Raw genomic sequence first — 21040 nt, 5'->3', positions numbered from 1 at the left:
CGTAGACGTCGAGTAACCAAAACAAATGCGTTAAACAAATTCGTACACGTTATTTATCAATTTAATTCTAGAATTAAAGGATATACAACGAGAAACAACGTTTGACAACCTTTAAACAGTTTTAATAACTATCTCAAAAATTGTCGCTCTGATGCAAACAACTGCTGAGTTATCTACTCAAATTTGTTGAACAAAACGACTTACGTATTTTAAACATGCTAACCTTTAGCCCGGTAAGCAAATTAAAAAAAAAACGCAATATGTAGGCTACACGAGAACGGAGACGTCGAGTAACCAAAACAAATGTGTTAAACAAATTCGTACACGTTATTTATCAATTTAACTCTAGAATTAAAGGATATACAACGAGAAACAACGTTTGACAACCTTTAAACAGTTTTAATAACTATCTCAAAAATTATCGCTCTGATGCAAACAACTGATGAATTATCTACTTAAATTTGATGAACAAAACGACTTACGTATTTTAAACATGCTAACCTTTAGCCCGGTAAGCAAATTAAAAAAAAAACGCAATATGTAGGCTACACGAGAACGGAGACGTCGAGTAACCAAAACAAATGCGTTAAACAAATTCGTACACGTTATTTATCAATTTAACTCTAGAATTAAAGGATATACTACGAGAAACAACGTTTGACAACCTTTAAACAGTTTTAATAACTATCTCAAAAATTATCGCTCTGATGCAAACAACTGATGAGTTATCTACTTAAATATGATGAACAAAACGACTTGCGTATTTTAAACATGCTAACCTTTAGCCCGGTAAGCAAATTAAAAAAAAAACGCAATATGTAGGCTACACGAGAGCGGAGACGTCGAGTAACCAAAACAAATGCGTTAAACAAATTCGTACACGTTATTTATCAATTTAACTCTAGAATTAAAGGATATACAACGAGAAACAACGTTTGACAACCTTTAAACAGTTTTAATAACTATCTCAAAAGTTATCGCTCTGATGCAAACAACTGATGAGTTATCTACTTAAATTTGTTGAACAAAACGACTTACGTATTTTAAGCATGCTAACCTTTAGCCCGGTAAGCAAATTTAAAAAAAAAACGCAATATGTAGGCTACACGAGAACGGAGACGTCGAGTAACCAAAACAAATGCGTTAAACAAATTCGTACATGTTAATTATCAATTTAACTCTAGAATTAAAGGATATACAACGAGAAACAACGTTTGACAACCTTTAAACAGTTTTAATAATTATCTCAAAAATTATCGCTCTGATGCAAACAACTGATGAGTTATCTACTTAAATATGATGAACAAAACGACTTACGTATTTTAAACATGCTAACCTTTAGCCCGGTAAGCAAATTAAAAAAAAACGCAATATGTAGGCTACACGAGAACGGAGACGTCGAGTAACCAAAACAAATGCGTTAAACAAATTCGTACACGTTATTTATCAATTTAACTCTAGAATTAAAGGATATACAACGAGAAACAACGTTTGACAACCTTTAAACAGTTTTAATAACTATCTCAAAAATTATCGCTCTGATGCAAACAACTGATGAGTTATCTACTTAAATATGATGAACAAAACGACTTACGTATTTTAAACATGCTAACCTTAAGCCCGGTAAGCAAATTAAAAAAAAAAACGCAATATGTAGGCTACACGAGAACGGAGACATCGAGTAACCAAAACAAATGCGTTAAACAAATTCGTACACGTTATTTATCAATTTAACTCTAGAATTAAAGGATATACAACGAGAAACAACGTTTGACAACCTTTAAAGAATTTTAATAACTATCTCAAAAATTGTCGCTCTGATGCAAACAACTGCTGAGTTATCTACTTAAATTTGATGAACAAAACGACTTACGTATTTTAAGCATGCTAACCTTTAGCCCGGTAAGCAAATTAAAAAAAAAAAACGCAATATGTAGGCTACACGAGAACGGAGACGTCGAGTAACCAAAACAAATGCGTTAAACAAATTCGTACACGTTATTTATCAATTTAACTCTAGAATTAAAGGATATACAACGAGAAACAACGTTTGACAACCTTTAAACAGTTTTAATAACTATCTCAAAAATTGTCGCTCTGATGCAAACAACTGATGAGTTATCTACTTAAATTTTATGAACAAAACGACTTACGTATTTTAAACATGCTAACCTTTAGCCCGGTAAGCAACTTAAAAAAAAACGCAATATGTAGGCTACACGAGAACGGAGACGTCGAGTAACCAAAACAAATGAGTTAAAAAAATTCGTACACGTTATTTATCAATTTAACTCTAGAATTAAAGGATATACAACGAGAAACAACGTTTGACAACCTTTAAACAGTTTTAATAACTATCTCAAAAATTATCGCTCTGATGCAAACAACTGATGAGTTATCTACTTAAATATGATGAACAAAACGACTTACGTATTTTAAGCATGCTAACCTTTAGCCCGGTAAGCAAATTAAAAAAAAAAGGCAATATGTAGGCTACACGAGAACGGAGACGTCGAGTAACCAAAACAAATGCGTTAAACAAATTCGTACACGTTATTTATCAATTTAACTCTAGAATTAAAGGATATACAACGAGAAACAACGTTTGACAACCTTTAAACAGTTTTAATAACTATCTCAAAAATTGTCGCTCTGATGCAAACAACTGATGAGTTATCTACTTAAATTTGATGAACAAAACGACTTACGTATTTTAAACATGCTAACTTTTAGCCCGGTAAGCAAATTAAAAAAAAACGCAATATGTAGGCTACACGAGAACGGAGACGTCGAGTAACCAAAACAAATGCGTTAAACAAATTCGTACACGTTATTTATCAATTTAACTCTAGAATTAAAGGATATACAACGAGAAACAACGTTTGACAACCTTTAAACAGTTTTAATAACTATCTCAAAAATTATCGCTCTGATGCAAACAACTGATGAGTTATCTACTTAAATATGATGAACAAAACGACTTACGTATTTTAAACATGCTAACCTTTAGCCCGGTAAGCAAATTAAAAAAAAAAACGCAATATCGCAAAATCGCTCTGATGCAAACAACTGATGAGTTATCTACTTAAATTTGTTGAACAAAACGACTTACGTATTTTAAACATGCTAACCTTTAGCCCGGTAAGCAAATTAAAAAAAAAAACGCAATATCGCAAAATCGCTCTGATGCAAACAACTGATGAGTTATCTACTTAAATTTGTTGAACAAAACGACTTACGTATTTTAAGCATGCTAACCTTTAGCCCGGTAAGCAAATTAAAAAAAAAAACTCAATATGTAGGCTACACGAGAACGGAGACGTCGAGTAACCAAAACAAATGCGTTAAACAAATTCGTACACGTTAATTATCAATTTAACTCTAGAATTAAAGGATATACAACGAGAAACAACGTTTGACAACCTTTAAACAGTTTTAATAACTATCTCAAAAATTATCGCTCTGATGCAAACAACTGATGAGTTATCTACTTAAATATGATGAACAAAACGACTTACGTATTTTAAACATGCTAACCTTTAGCCCGGTAAGCAAATTAAAAAAAAAACGCAATATGTAGGCTACACGAGAACGGAGACGTCGAGTAACCAAAACAAATGCGTTAAACAAATTCGTACACGTTATTTATCAATTTAACTCTAGAATTAAAGGATATACAACGAGAAACAACGTTTGACAACCTTTAAACAGTTTTAATAACTATCTCAAAAATTGTCGCTCTGATGCAAACAACTGATGAGTTATCTACTTAAATTTGATGAACAAAACGACTTACGTATTTTAAACATGCTAACCTTTAGCCCGGTAAGCAAATTAAAAAAAAAAACGCAATATGTAGGCTACACGAGAACGGAGACGTCGAGTAACCAAAAGAAATGCGTTAAACAAATTCGTACACGTTATTTATCAATTTAACTCTAGAATTAAAGGATATACAACGAGAAACAACGTTTGACAACCTTTAAACAGTTTTAATAACTATCTCAAAAATTATCGCTCTGATGCAAATAACTGATGAGTTATCTACTTAAGTTTGTTGAACAAAACGACTTACGTATTTTAAGCATGCTAACCTTTAGCCCGGTAAGCAAATTAAAAAAAAAAACGCAATATGTAGGCTACACGAGAACGGAGATGTCGAGTAACCAAAACAAATGCGTTAAACAAATTCGTACACGTTATTTATCAATTTAACTCTAAAATTAAAGGATATACAACGAGAAACAACGTTTGACAACCTTTAAACAGTTTTAATAACTATCTCAAAAATTATCACTCTGATGCAAACAACTGATGAGTTATCTACTTAAATATGATGAACAAAACGACTTACGTATTTTAAACATGCTAACGTTTAGCCCGGTAAGCAAATTAAAAAAAAAACGCAATATGTAGGCTACACGTGAACGGAGACGTCGAGTAACCAAAACAAATGCGTTAAACAAATTCGTACACGTTATTTATCAATTTAACTCTAGAATTAAAGGATATACAACGAGAAACAACGTTTGACAACCTTTAAATAGTTTTAATAACTATCTCAAAAATTATCGCTCTGATGCAAACAACTGATGAGTTATCTACTTAAATTTGATGAACAAAACGACTTACGTATTTTAAACATGCTAACCTTTAGCCCGGTAAGCAAATTAAAAAAAAACGCAATATGTAGGCTACACGAGAACGGAGACGTCGAGTAACCAAAACAAATGCGTTAAACAAATTCGTACACGTTATTTATCAATTTAACTCTAGAATTAAAGGATATACAACGAGAAACACCGTTTGACAACCTTTAAACAGTTTTAATAACTATCTCAAAAATTATCGCTCTGATGCAAACAACTGATGAGTTATCTACTTAAATATGATGAACAAAACGACTTACGTATTTTAAACATGCTAACCTTTAGCCCGGTCAGCAAATTAAAAAAAAAACGCAATATGTAGGCTACACGAGAACGGAGACGTCGAGTAACCAAAACAAATGCGTTAAACAAATTCGTACACGTTATTTATCAATTTAACTCTAGAATTAAAGGATATACAACGAGAAACAACGTTTGACAACCTTTAAACAGTTTTAATAACTATCTCAAAAATTATCGCTCTGATGCAAACAACTGATGAGTTATCTACTTAAATATGATGAACAAAACGACTTACGTATTTTAAACATGCTAACCTTTAGCCCGGTAAGCAAATTAAAAAAAAAACGCAATATGTATGCTACACGAGAACGGAGACGTCGAGTCACCAAAACAAATGCGTTAAACAAATTCGTACACGTTATTTATCAATTTAACTCTAGAATTAAAGGATATACAACGAGAAACAACGTTTGACAACCTTTAAACAGTTTTAATAACTATCTCAAAAATTGTCGCTCTGATGCAAACAACTGATGAGTTATCTACTTAAATTTGTTGAACAAAACGACTTACGTATTTTAAGCATGCTAACCTTTAGCCCGGTAAGCAAATTAAAAAAAAAACGCAATATGTAGGCTACACGAGAACGGAGACGTCGAGTAACCAAAACAAATGCGTTAAACAAATTCGTACACGTTATTTATCAATTTAACTCTAGAATTAAAGGATATACAACGAGAAACAACGTTTGACAACCTTTAAACAGTTTTAATAACTATCTCAAAAATTATCGCTCTGAGGCAAACAACTGATGAGTTATCTACTTAAATTTGTTGAACAAAACGACTTACGTATTTTAAGCATGCTAACCTTTAGCCCGGTAAGCAAATTAAAAAAAAACGCAATATGTAGGCTACACGAGAACGGAGACGTAGAGTAACCAAAACAAATGCGTTAAACAAATTCGTACACGTTATTTATCAATTTAACTCTAGAATTAAAGGATATACAACGAGAAACAACGTTTGACAACCTTTAAACAGTTTTAATAACTATCTCAAAAATTATCGCTCTGATGCAAACAACTGATGAGTTATCTACTTAAATATGATGAACAAAACGACTTGCGTATTTTAAACATGCTAACCTTTAGCCCGGTAAGTAAATTAAAAAAAAAACGCAATATGTAGGCTACACGAGAACGGAGACGTCGAGTAACCAAAACAAATGCGTTAAACAAATTCGTACACGTTATTTATCAATTTAACTCTAGAATTAAAGGATATACAACGAGAAACAACGTTTGACAACCTTTAAACAGTTTTAATAACTATATCAAAAATTATCGCTCTGATGCAAACAACTGATGAGTTATCTACTTAAATATGATGAACAAAACGACTTACGTATTTTAAACATGCTAACCTTTAGCCCGGTAAGCAAATTAAAAAAAAACGCAATATGTAGGCTACACGAGAACGGAGACGTCGAGTAACCAAAACAAATGCGTTAAACAAATTCGCAAAACAACTGATGAGTTATCTACTTAAATTTGTTGAACAAAACGACTTACGTATTTTAAGAATGCTAACCTTTAGCCCGGTAAGCAAATTAAAAAAAAAAACGCAATATGTAGGCTACACGAGAACGGAGACGTCGAGTAACCAAAACAAATGCGTTAAACAAATTCGTACACGTTATTTATCAATTTAACTCTAGAATTAAAGGATATACAACGAGAAACAACGTTTGACAACCTTTAAACAGTTTTAATAACTATCTCAAAAATTATCGCTCTGATGCAAACAACTGATGAGTTATCTACTTAAATTTGTTGAACAAAACGACTTACGTATTTTAAGCATGCTAACCTTTAGCCCGGTAAGCAAATTAAAAAAAAAACGCAATATGTAGGCTACACGAGAACGGAGACGTTGAGTAACCAAAACAAATGCGTTAAACAAATTCGTACACGTTATTTATCAATTTAACTCTAGAATTAAAGGATATACAACGAGAAACAACGTTTGACAACCTTTAAACAGTTTTAATAACTATCTCAAAAATTATCGCTCTGATGCAAACAACTGATGAGTTATCTACTTAAATATGATGAACAAAACGACTTACGTATTTTAAACATGCTAACCTTTAGCCCGGTAAGCAAATTAAAAAAAAAACGCAATATCGCAAAATCGCTCTGATGCAAACAACTGATGAGTTATCTACTTAAATTTGTTGAACAAAACGACTTACGTATTTTAAACATGCTAACCTTTAGCCCGGTAAGCAAATTAAAAAAAAAACGCAATATGTGGGCTATACGAGAACGGAGACGTCGAGTAACCAAAACAAAAGCGTTAAACAAATTCGTACACGTTATTTATCAATTTAACTCTAGAACTAAAGGATATACAACGAGAAACAACGTTTGACAACCTTTAAACAGTTTTAATAACTATCTCAAAAATTATCGCTCTGATGCAAACAACTGATGAGTTATCTACTTAAATTTGATGAACAAAACGACTTACGTATTTTAAACATGCTAACCTTTAGCCCGGCAAGCAAATTAAAAAAAAAACGCAATATGTAGGCTACACGAGAACGGAGACGTCGAGTAACCAAAACAAATGCGTTAAACAAATTCGTACACGTTATTTATCAATTTAACTCTAGAATTAAAGGATATACAACGAGAAACAACGTTTGACAACCTTTAAACAGTTTTAATAACTATCTCAAAAATTATCGCTCTGATGCAAACAACTGATGATATATCTACTTAAATTTGTTGAACAAAACGACTTATGTATTTTAAGCATGCTAACCTTTAGCCCGGTAAGCAAATTAAAAAAAAACGCAATATGTAGGCTACACGAGAACGGAGACGTCGAGTAACCAAAACAAATGCGTTAAACAAATTCGTACACGTTATTTATCAATTTAACTCTAGAATTAAAGGATATACAACGAGAAACAACGTTTGACAACCTTTAAACAGTTTTAATAACTATCTCAAAAATTATCGCTCTGATGCAAACAACTGATGAGTTATCTACTTAAATTTGATAAACAAAACGACCTACGTATTTTAAACATGCTAACCTTTAGCCCGGTAAGCAAATTAAAAAAAAAACGCAATATGTAGGCTACACGAGAACGGAGACGTCGAGTAACCAAAACAAATGCGTTAAACAAATTCGTACACGTTATTTATCAATTTAACTCTAGAATTAAAGGATATACAACGAGAAACAACGTTTGACAACCTTTAAACAGTTTTAATAACTATCTCAAAAATTGTCGCTCTGATGCAAACAACTGATGAGTTATCTACTTAAATTTGATGAACAAAACGACTTACGTATTTTAAACATGCTAAACTTTAGCCCGGTAAGCAAATTAAAAAAAAAAACGCAATATGTAGGCTACACGAGAACGGAGACGTCGAGTAACCAAAACAAATGCGTTAAACAAATTCGTACACGTTATTTATCAATTTAACTCTAGAATTAAAGGATATACAACGAGAAACAACGTTTGACAACCTTTAAACAGTTTTAATAAATATCTCAAAAATTATCGCTCTGATGCAAACAACTGATGAGTTATCTACTTAAATTTGATGAACAAAACGACTTACGTATTTTAAACATGCTAACCTTTAGCCCGGTAAGCAAATTAAAAAAAAAAACGCAATATGTGGGCTACACGAGAACGGAGACGTCGAGTAACCAAAACAAATGCGTCAAACAAATTCGTACACGTTATTTATCAATTTAATTCTAGAATTAAAGGATATACAACGAGAAACAACGTTTGACAACCTTTAAACAGTTTTAATAACTATCTCAAAAATTGTCGCTCTGATGCAAACAACTGCTGAGTTATCTACTCAAATTTGTTGAACAAAACGACTTACGTATTTTAAACATGCTAACCTTTAGCCCGGTAAGCAAATTAAAAAAAAAAACGCAATATGTAGGCTACACGAGAACGGAGACGTCGAGTAACCAAAACAAATGCGTTAAACAAATTCGTACACGTTATTTATCAATTTAACTCTAGAATTAAAGGATATACAACGAGAAACAACGTTTGACAACCTTTAAACAGTTTTAATAACTATCTCAAAAATTATCGCTCTGATGCAAACAACTGATGAGTTATCTACTTAAATTTGTTGAACAAAACGACTTACGTATTTTAAGCATGCTAACCTTTAGCCCGGTAAGCAAATTAAAAAAAAACGCAATATGTAGGCTACACGAGAACGGAGACGTCGAGTAACCAAAACAAATGCGTTAAACAAATTCGTACACGTTATTTATCAATTTAACTCTAGAATTAAAGGATATACAACGAGAAACAACGTTTGACAACCTTTAAACAGTTTTAATAACTATCTCAAAAATTATCGCTCTGATGCAAACAACTGATGAGTTATCTACTTAAATTTGATGAACAAAACGACTTACGTATTTTAAAAATGCTAACCTTTAGCCCGGTAAGCAAATTAAAAAAAAAACGCAATATGTAGGCTACACGAGAACGCAGACGTCGAGTAACCAAAACAAATGCGTTAAACAAATTCGTACACGTTATTTATCAATTTAACTCTAGAATTAAAGGATATACAACGAGAAACAACGTTTGACAACCTTTAAACAGTTTTAATAACTATCTCAAAAATTGTCGCTCTGATGCAAACAACTGATGAGTTATCTACTCAAATTTGTTGAACAAAACCACTTACGTATTTTAAGCATGCTAACCTTTAGCCCGGTAAGCAAATTAAAAAAAAAAACGCAATATGTAGGCTACACGAGAACGGAGACGTCGAGTAACCAAAACAAATGCGTTAAACAAATTCGTACACGTTATTTATCAATTTAACTCTAGAATTAAAGGATATACAACGAGAAACAACGTTTGACTACCTTTAAACAGTTTTAATAACTATCTCAAAAATTGTCGCTCTGATGCAAACAACTGATGAGTTATCTACTTAAATTTGATGATCAAAACGACTTACGTATTTTAAACATGCTAAACTTTAGCCCGGTAAGCAAATTAAAAAAAAAACGCAATATGTAGGCTACACGAGAACGGAGACGTCGAGTAACCAAAACAAATGCGTTAAACAAATTCGTACACGTTATTTATCAATTTAACTCTAGAATTAAAGGATATACAACGAGAAACAACGTTTGACAACCTTTAAACAGTTTTAATAACTATCTCAAAAATTATCGCTCTGATGCAAACAACTGATGAGTTATCTACTTAAATATGATGAACAAAACGACTTACGTATTTTAAACATGCTAACCTTTAGCCCGGTAAGCAAATTAAAAAAAAACGCAATATGTAGGCTACACGAGAACGGAGACGTCGAGTAACCAAAACAAATGCGTTAAACAAATTCGTACACGTTATTTATCAATTTAACTCTAGAATTAAAGGATATACAACGAGAAACAACGTTTGACAACCTTTAAACAGTTTTAATAACTATCTCAAAAATTATCGCTCTGATGCAAACAACTGATGAGTTATCTACTTAAATTTGATGTACAAAACGACTTACGTATTTTAAGCATGCTAACCTTTAGCCCGGTAAGCAAATTAAAAAAAAAACGCAATATGTGGGCTACACGAGAACGTAGACGTCGAGTAACCAAAACAAATGCGTTAAACAAATTCGTACACGTTATTTATCAATTTAATTCTAGAATTAAAGGATATACAACGAGAAACAACGTTTGACAACCTTTAAACAGTTTTAATAACTATCTCAAAAATTGTCGCTCTGATGCAAACAACTGCTGAGTTATCTACTCAAATTTGTTGAACAAAACGACTTACGTATTTTAAACATGCTAACCTTTAGCCCGGTAAGCAAATTAAAAAAAAAACGCAATATGTAGGCTACACGAGAACGGAGACGTCGAGTAACCAAAACAAATGTGTTAAACAAATTCGTACACGTTATTTATCAATTTAACTCTAGAATTAAAGGATATACAACGAGAAACAACGTTTGACAACCTTTAAACAGTTTTAATAACTATCTCAAAAATTATCGCTCTGATGCAAACAACTGATGAATTATCTACTTAAATTTGATGAACAAAACGACTTACGTATTTTAAACATGCTAACCTTTAGCCCGGTAAGCAAATTAAAAAAAAACGCAATATGTAGGCTACACGAGAACGGAGACGTCGAGTAACCAAAACAAATGCGTTAAACAAATTCGTACACGTTATTTATCAATTTAACTCTAGAATTAAAGGATATACAACGAGAAACAACGTTTGACTACCTTTAAACAGTTTTAATAACTATCTCAAAAATTGTCGCTCTGATGCAAACAACTGATGAGTTATCTACTTAAATTTGATGATCAAAACGACTTACGTATTTTAAACATGCTAAACTTTAGCCCGGTAAGCAAATTAAAAAAAAAAACGCAATATGTAGGCTACACGAGAACGGAGACGTCGAGTAACCAAAACAAATGCGTTAAACAAATTCGTACACGTTATTTATCAATTTAACTCTAGAATTAAAGGATATACAACGAGAAACAACGTTTGACAACCTTTAAACAGTTTTAATAACTATCTCAAAAATTATCGCTCTGATGCAAACAACTGATGAGTTATCTACTTAAATATGATGAACAAAACGACTTACGTATTTTAAACATGCTAACCTTTAGCCCGGTAAGCAAATTAAAAAAAAACGCAATATGTAGGCTACACGAGAACGGAGACGTCGAGTAACCAAAACAAATGCGTTAAACAAATTCGTACACGTTATTTATCAATTTAACTCTAGAATTAAAGGATATACAACGAGAAACAACGTTTGACAACCTTTAAACAGTTTTAATAACTATCTCAAAAATTATCGCTCTGATGCAAACAACTGATGAGTTATCTACTTAAATTTGATGTACAAAACGACTTACGTATTTTAAGCATGCTAACCTTTAGCCCGGTAAGCAAATTAAAAAAAAAAACGCAATATGTGGGCTACACGAGAACGTAGACGTCGAGTAACCAAAACAAATGCGTTAAACAAATTCGTACACGTTATTTATCAATTTAATTCTAGAATTAAAGGATATACAACGAGAAACAACGTTTGACAACCTTTAAACAGTTTTAATAACTATCTCAAAAATTGTCGCTCTGATGCAAACAACTGCTGAGTTATCTACTCAAATTTGTTGAACAAAACGACTTACGTATTTTAAACATGCTAACCTTTAGCCCGGTAAGCAAATTAAAAAAAAAACGCAATATGTAGGCTACACGAGAACGGAGACGTCGAGTAACCAAAACAAATGTGTTAAACAAATTCGTACACGTTATTTATCAATTTAACTCTAGAATTAAAGGATATACTACGAGAAACAACGTTTGACAACCTTTAAACAGTTTTAATAACTATCTCAAAAATTATCGCTCTGATGCAAACAACTGATGAGTTATCTACTTAAATATGATGAACAAAACGACTTGCGTATTTTAAACATGCTAACCTTTAGCCCGGTAAGCAAATTAAAAAAAAAACGCAATATGTAGGCTACACGAGAGCGGAGACGTCGAGTAACCAAAACAAATGCGTTAAACAAATTCGTACACGTTATTTATCAATTTAACTCTAGAATTAAAGGATATACAACGAGAAACAACGTTTGACAACCTTTAAACAGTTTTAATAACTATCTCAAAAGTTATCGCTCTGATGCAAACAACTGATGAGTTATCTACTTAAATTTGTTGAACAAAACGACTTACGTATTTTAAGCATGCTAACCTTTAGCCCGGTAAGCAAATTTAAAAAAAAAACGCAATATGTAGGCTACACGAGAACGGAGACGTCGAGTAACCAAAACAAATGCGTTAAACAAATTCGTACATGTTAATTATCAATTTAACTCTAGAATTAAAGGATATACAACGAGAAACAACGTTTGACAACCTTTAAACAGTTTTAATAATTATCTCAAAAATTATCGCTCTGATGCAAACAACTGATGAGTTATCTACTTAAATATGATGAACAAAACGACTTACGTATTTTAAACATGCTAACCTTTAGCCCGGTAAGCAAATTAAAAAAAAACGCAATATGTAGCCTACACGAGAACGGAGACGTCGAGTAACCAAAACAAATGCGTTAAACAAATTCGTACATGTTAATTATCAATTTAACTCTAGAATTAAAGGATATACAACGAGAAACAACGTTTGACAACCTTTAAACAGTTTTAATAATTATCTCAAAAATTATCGCTCTGATGCAAACAACTGATGAGTTATCTACTTAAATATGATGAACAAAACGACTTACGTATTTTAAACATGCTAACCTTTAGCCCGGTAAGCAAATTAAAAAAAAAACGCAATATGTAGGCTACACGAGAACGGAGACGTCGAGTAACCAAAACAAATGCGTTAAACAAATTCGTACACGTTATTTATCAATTTAACTCTAGAATTAAAGGATATACTACGAGAAACAACGTTTGACAACCTTTAAACAGTTTTAATAACTATCTCAAAAATTATCGCTCTGATGCAAACAACTGATGAGTTATCTACTTAAATATGATGAACAAAACGACTTGCGTATTTTAAACATGCTAACCTTTAGCCCGGTAAGCAAATTAAAAAAAAACGCAATATGTAGGCTACACGAGAGCGGAGACGTCGAGTAACCAAAACAAATGCGTTAAACAAATTCGTACACGTTATTTATCAATTTAACTCTAGAATTAAAGGATATACAACGAGAAACAACGTTTGACAACCTTTAAAGAATTTTAATAACTATCTCAAAAATTGTCGCTCTGATGCAAACAACTGCTGAGTTATCTACTTAAATTTGATGAACAAAACGACTTACGTATTTTAAGCATGCTAACCTTTAGCCCGGTAAGCAAATTAAAAAAAAAAACGCAATATGTAGGCTACACGAGAACGGAGACGTCGAGTAACCAAAACAAATGCGTTAAACAAATTCGTACACGTTATTTATCAATTTAACTCTAGAATTAAAGGATATACAACGAGAAACAACGTTTGACAACCTTTAAACAGTTTTAATAACTATCTCAAAAATTGTCGCTCTGATGCAAACAACTGATGAGTTATCTACTTAAATTTTATGAACAAAACGACTTACGTATTTTAAACATGCTAACCTTTAGCCCGGTAAGCAACTTAAAAAAAAACGCAATATGTAGGCTACACGAGAACGGAGACGTCGAGTAACCAAAACAAATGAGTTAAAAAAATTCGTACACGTTATTTATCAATTTAACTCTAGAATTAAAGGATATACAACGAGAAACAACGTTTGACAACCTTTAAACAGTTTTAATAACTATCTCAAAAATTATCGCTCTGATGCAAACAACTGATGAGTTATCTACTTAAATATGATGAACAAAACGACTTACGTATTTTAAGCATGCTAACCTTTAGCCCGGTAAGCAAATTAAAAAAAAAAGGCAATATGTAGGCTACACGAGAACGGAGACGTCGAGTAACCAAAACAAATGCGTTAAACAAATTCGTACACGTTATTTATCAATTTAACTCTAGAATTAAAGGATATACAACGAGAAACAACGTTTGACAACCTTTAAACAGTTTTAATAACTATCTCAAAAATTGTCGCTCTGATGCAAACAACTGATGAGTTATCTACTTAAATTTGATGAACAAAACGACTTACGTATTTTAAACATGCTAACCTTTAGCCCGGTAAGCAAATTAAAAAAAAACGCAATATGTAGGCTACACGAGAACGGAGACGTCGAGTAACCAAAACAAATGCGTTAAACAAATTCGTACACGTTATTTATCAATTTAACTCTAGAATTAAAGGATATACAACGAGAAACAACGTTTGACAACCTTTAAACAGTTTTAATAACTATCTCAAAAATTATCGCTCTGATGCAAACAACTGATGAGTTATCTACTTAAATATGATGAACAAAACGACTTACGTATTTTAAACATGCTAACCTTTAGCCCGGTAAGCAAATTAAAAAAAAAAACGCAATATCGCAAAATCGCTCTGATGCAAACAACTGATGAGTTATCTACTTAAATTTGTTGAACAAAACGACTTACGTATTTTAAACATGCTAACCTTTAGCCCGGTAAGCAAATTAAAAAAAAAAACGCAATATCGCAAAATCGCTCTGATGCAAACAACTGATGAGTTATCTACTTAAATTTGTTGAACAAAACGACTTACGTATTTTAAGCATGCTAACCTTTAGCCCGGTAAGCAAATTAAAAAAAAAAACTCAATATGTAGGCTACACGAGAACGGAGACGTCGAGTAACCAAAACAAATGCGTTAAACAAATTCGTACACGTTAATTATCAATTTAACTCTAGAATTAAAGGATATACAACGAGAAACAACGTTTGACAACCTTTAAACAGTTTTAATAACTATCTCAAAAATTATCGCTCTGATGCAAACAACTGATGAGTTATCTACTTAAATATGATGAACAAAACGACTTACGTATTTTAAACATGCTAACCTTTAGCCCGGTAAGCAAATTAAAAAAAAAACGCAATATGTAGGCTACACGAGAACGGAGACGTCGAGTAACCAAAACAAATGCGTTAAACAAATTCGTACACGTTATTTATCAATTTAACTCTAGAATTAAAGGATATACAACGAGAAACAACGTTTGACAACCTTTAAACAGTTTTAATAACTATCTCAAAAATTGTCGCTCTGATGCAAACAACTGATGAGTTATCTACTTAAATTTGATGAACAAAACGACTTACGTATTTTAAACATGCTAACCTTTAGCCCGGTAAGCAAATTAAAAAAAAAAACGCAATATGTAGGCTACACGAGAACGGAGACGTCGAGTAACCAAAAGAAATGCGTTAAACAAATTCGTACACGTTATTTATCAATTTAACTCTAGAATTAAAGGATATACAACGAGAAACAACGTTTGACAACCTTTAAACAGTTTTAATAACTATCTCAAAAATTATCGCTCTGATGCAAACAACTGATGAGTTATCTACTTAAGTTTGTTGAACAAAACGACTTACGTATTTTAAGCATGCTAACCTTTAGCCCGGTAAGCAAATTAAAAAAAAAAACGCAATATGTAGGCTACACGAGAACGGAGATGTCGAGTAACCAAAACAAATGCGTTAAACAAATTCGTACACGTTATTTATCAATTTAACTCTAAAATTAAAGGATATACAACGAGAAACAACGTTTGACAACCTTTAAACAGTTTTAATAACTATCTCAAAAATTATCACTCTGATGCAAACAACTGATGAGTTATCTACTTAAATATGATGAACAAAACGACTTACGTATTTTAAACATGCTAACGTTTAGCCCGGTAAGCAAATTAAAAAAAAAACGCAATATGTAGGCTACACGAGAACGGAGACGTCGAGTAACCAAAACAAATGCGTTAAACAAATTCGTACACGTTATTTATCAATTTAACTCTAGAATTAAAGGATATACAACGAGAAACAACGTTTGACAACCTTTAAATAGTTTTAATAACTATCTCAAAAATTATCGCTCTGATGCAAACAACTGATGAGTTATCTACTTAAATTTGATGAACAAAACGACTTAAGTATTTTAAACATGCTAACCTTTAGCCCGGTAAGCAAATTAAAAAAAAACGCAATATGTAGGCTACACGAGAACGGAGACGTCGAGTAACCAAAACAAATGCGTTAAACAAATTCGTACACGTTATTTATCAATTTAACTCTAGAATTAAAGGATATACAACGAGAAACACCGTTTGACAACCTTTAAACAGTTTTAATAACTATCTCAAAAATTATCGCTCTGATGCAAACAACTGATGAGTTATCTACTTAAATATGATGAACAAAACGACTTACGTATTTTAAACATGCTAACCTTTAGCCCGGTAAGCAAATTTAAAAAAAACGCAATATGTAGGCTACGCGAGAACGGAGACATCGAGTAACCAAAACAAATGCGTTAAACAAATTCGTACACGTTATTTATCAATTTAACTCTAGAATTAAAGGATATACAACGAGAAACAACGTTTGACAACCTTTAAACAGTTTTAATAACTATCTCAAAAATTGTCGCTCTGATGCAAACAACTGCTGAGTTATCTACTTAAATTTGATGAACAAAACGACTTACGTATTTTAAACATGCTAACCTTTAGCCCGGTAAGCAAATTAAAAAAAAAAACGCAATATGTAGGCTACACGAGAACGGAGACTTCGAGTAACCAAAACAAATGCGTTAAACAAATTCGTACACGTTATTTATCAATTTAACTCTAGAATTAAAGGATATACAACGAGAAACAACGTTTGACAACCTTTAAACAGTTTTAATAACTATCTCAAAAATTGTCGCTCTGATGCAAACAACTGATGAATTATCTACTTAAATTTTATGAACAAAACGACTTACGTATTTTAAACATGCTAACCTTTAGCCCGGTAAGCAAATTAAAAAAAAACGCAATATGTAGGCTACACGAGGACGGAGACGTCGAGTAACCAAAACAAATGCGTTAAACAAATTCGTACACGTTATTTATCAATTTAACTCTAGAATTAAAGGATATACAACGAGAAACAACGTTTGACAACCTTTAAACAGTTTTAATAACTATCTCAAAAATTATCGCTCTGATGCAAACAACTGATGAGTTATCTACTTAAATATGATGAACAAAACGACTTACGTATTTTAAGCATGCTAACCTTTAGCCCGGTAAGCAAATTAAAAAAAAAACGCAATATGTAGGCTACACGAGAACGGAGACGTCGAGTAACCAAAACAAATGCGTTAAACAAATTCGTACACGTTATTTATAAATTTAACTCTAGAATTAAAGGATATACAACGAGAAACAACGTTTGACAACCTTTAAACAGTTTTAATAACTATCTCAAAAATTGTCGCTCTGATGCAAACAACTGATGAGTTATCTACTTAAATTTGATGAACAAAACGACTTACGTATTTTAAACATGCTAACCTTTAGCCCGGTAAGCAAATTAAAAAAAAAACGCAATATGTAGGCTACACGAGAACGGAGACGTCGAGTAACCAAAACAAATGCGTTAAACAAATTCGTACACGTTATTTATCAATTTAACTCTAGAATTAAAGGATATACAACGAGAAACAACGTTTGACAACTTTTAAACAGTTTTAATAACTATCTCAAAAATTATCGCTCTGATGCAAACAACTGATGAGTTATCTACTTAAATATGATGAACAAAACGATTTACGTATTTTAAACATGCTAACCTTTAGCCCGGTAAGCAAATTAAAAAAAAAACGCAATATCGCAAAATCGCTCTGATGCAAACAACTGATGAGTTATCTACTTAAATTTGTTGAACAAAACGACTTACGTATTTTAAACATGCTAACCTTTAGCCCGGTAAGCAAATTAAAAAAAAAACGCAATATCGCAAAATCGCTCTGATGCAAACAACTGATGAGTTATCTACTTAAATTTGTTGAACAAAACGACTTACGTATTTTAAGCATGCTAACCTTTAGCCCGGTAAGCAAATTAAAAAAAAAAAACCCAATATGTAGGCTACACGAGAACGGAGACGTCGAGTAACCAAAACAAATGCGTTAAACAAATTCGTACACGTTAATTATCAATTTAACTCTAGAATTAAAGGATATACAACGAGAAACAACGTTTGACAACCTTTAAACAGTTTTAATAACTATCTCAAAAATTATCGCTCTGATGCAAACAACTAATGAGTTATCTACTTAAATATGATGAACAAAACGACTTACGTATTTTAAACATGCTAACCTTTAGCCCGGTAAGCAAATTAAAAAAAAAACGCAATATGTAGGCTACACGAGAACGGAGACGTCGAGTAACCAAAACAAATGCGTTAAACAAATTCGAACACGTTATTTATCAATTTAACTCTAGAATTAAAGGATATACAACGAGAAACAACGTTTGACAACCTTTAAACAGTTTTAATAACTATCTCAAAAATTGTCGCTCTGATGCAAACAACTGATGAGTTATCTACTTAAATTTGATGAACAAAACGACTTACGTATTTTAAACATGCTAACCTTTAGCCCGGTAAGCAAATTAAAAAAAAAACGCAATATGTAGGCTACACGAGAACGGAGACGTCGAGTAACCAAAACAAATGCGTTAAACAAATTCGTACACGTTATTTATCAATTTAACTCTAGAATTAAAGGATATACAACGAGAAACAACGTTTGACAACCTTTAAACAGTTTTAATAACTATCTCAAAAATTATCGCTCTGATGCAAACAACTGATGAGTTATCTACTTAAGTTTGTTGAACAAAACGACTTACGTATTTTAAGCATGCTAACCTTTAGCCCGGTAAGCAAATTTAAAAAAAAACGCAATATGTAGGCTACACGAGAACGGAGATGTCGAGTAACCAAAACAAATGCGTTAAACAAATTCGTACACGTTATTTATCAATTTAACTCTAGAATTAAAGGATATACAACGAGAAACAACGTTTGACAACCTTTAAACAGTTTTAATAACTATCTCAAAAATTATCGCTCTGATGCAAACAACTGATGAGTTATCTACTTAAATATGATGAACAAAACGACTTACGTATTTTAAACATGCTAACCTTTAGCCCGGTAAGCAAATTAAAAAAAAAACGCAAAATGTAGGCTACACGAGAACGGAGACGTCGAGTAACCAAAACAAATGCGTTAAACAAATTCGTACACGTTATTTATCAATTTAACTCTAGAATTAAAGGATATACAACGAGAAACAACGTTTGACAACCTTTAAATAGTTTTAATAACTATCTCAAAAATTATCGCTCTGATGCAAACAACTGATGAGTTATCTACTTAAATTTGATGAACAAAACGACTTACGTATTTTAAACATGCTAACCTTTAGCCCGGTAAGCAAATTAAAAAAAAACGCAATATGTAGGCTACACGAGAACGGAGACGTCGAGTAACCAAAACAAATGCGTTAAACAAATTCGTACACGTTATTTATCAATTTAACTCTAGAATTAAAGGATATACAACGAGAAACAACGTTTGACAACCTTTAAAGAGTTTTAATAACTATCTCAAAAATTATCGCTCTGATGCAAACAACTGATGAGTTATCTACTTAAATTTGGTGAACGAAACGACTTACGTATTTTAAACATGCTAACCTTTAGCCCGGTAAGCAAATTAAAAAAAAAAACGCAATATGTAGGCTACACGAGAACGGAGACGTCGAGTAACCAAAACAAATTCGTTAAACAAATTCGTACACGTTATTTATCAATTTAACTCTAGAATTAAAGGATATACAACGAGAAACAACGTTTGACAACCTTTAAACCGTTTTAATAACTATCTCAAAAATTGTCGCTCTGATGCAAACAACTGATGAGTTATCTACTCAAATTTGTTGAACAAAACGACTTACGTATTTTAAACATGCTAACCTTTAGCCCGGTAAGCAAATTAAAAAAAAAAACGCAATATGTAGGCTACACGAGAACGGAGACGTCGAGTAACCAAAACAAATGCGTTAAACAAATTCGTACACGTTATTTATCAATTTAACTCTAGAATTAAAGGATATACAACGAGAAACAACGTTTGACAACCTTTAAACAGTTTTAATAACTATCTCAAAAATTATCACTCTGATGCAAACAACTGATGAGTTATCTACTTAAATTTGATGAACAAAACGACTTACGTATTTTAAACATGCTAACCTTTAGCCCGGTAAGCAAATTAAAAAAAAAACGCAATATGTAGGCTACACGAGAACGGAGACGTCGAGTAACCAAAACAAATGCGTTAAACAAATTCGTACACGTTATTTATCAATTTAACTCTAGAATTAAAGGATATACAACGAGAAACAACGTTTGACAACCTTTAAACAGTTTTAATAACTATCTCAAAAATTATCGCTCTGATGCAAACAACTGATGAGTTATCTACTTAAATATGATGAACAAAACGACTTACGTATTTTTTTATTAAACAAATTCGTACACGTTATTTATC

Source organism: Eurosta solidaginis, unplaced genomic scaffold (assembly GCF_040869045.1).
Source record: "Eurosta solidaginis isolate ZX-2024a unplaced genomic scaffold, ASM4086904v1 ctg00001419.1, whole genome shotgun sequence".
Taxonomy (NCBI): domain Eukaryota; kingdom Metazoa; phylum Arthropoda; class Insecta; order Diptera; family Tephritidae; genus Eurosta; species Eurosta solidaginis.
The sequence above is the reverse complement of the archived record's forward strand: the minus strand, read 5'-3'. Positions refer to the sequence as shown.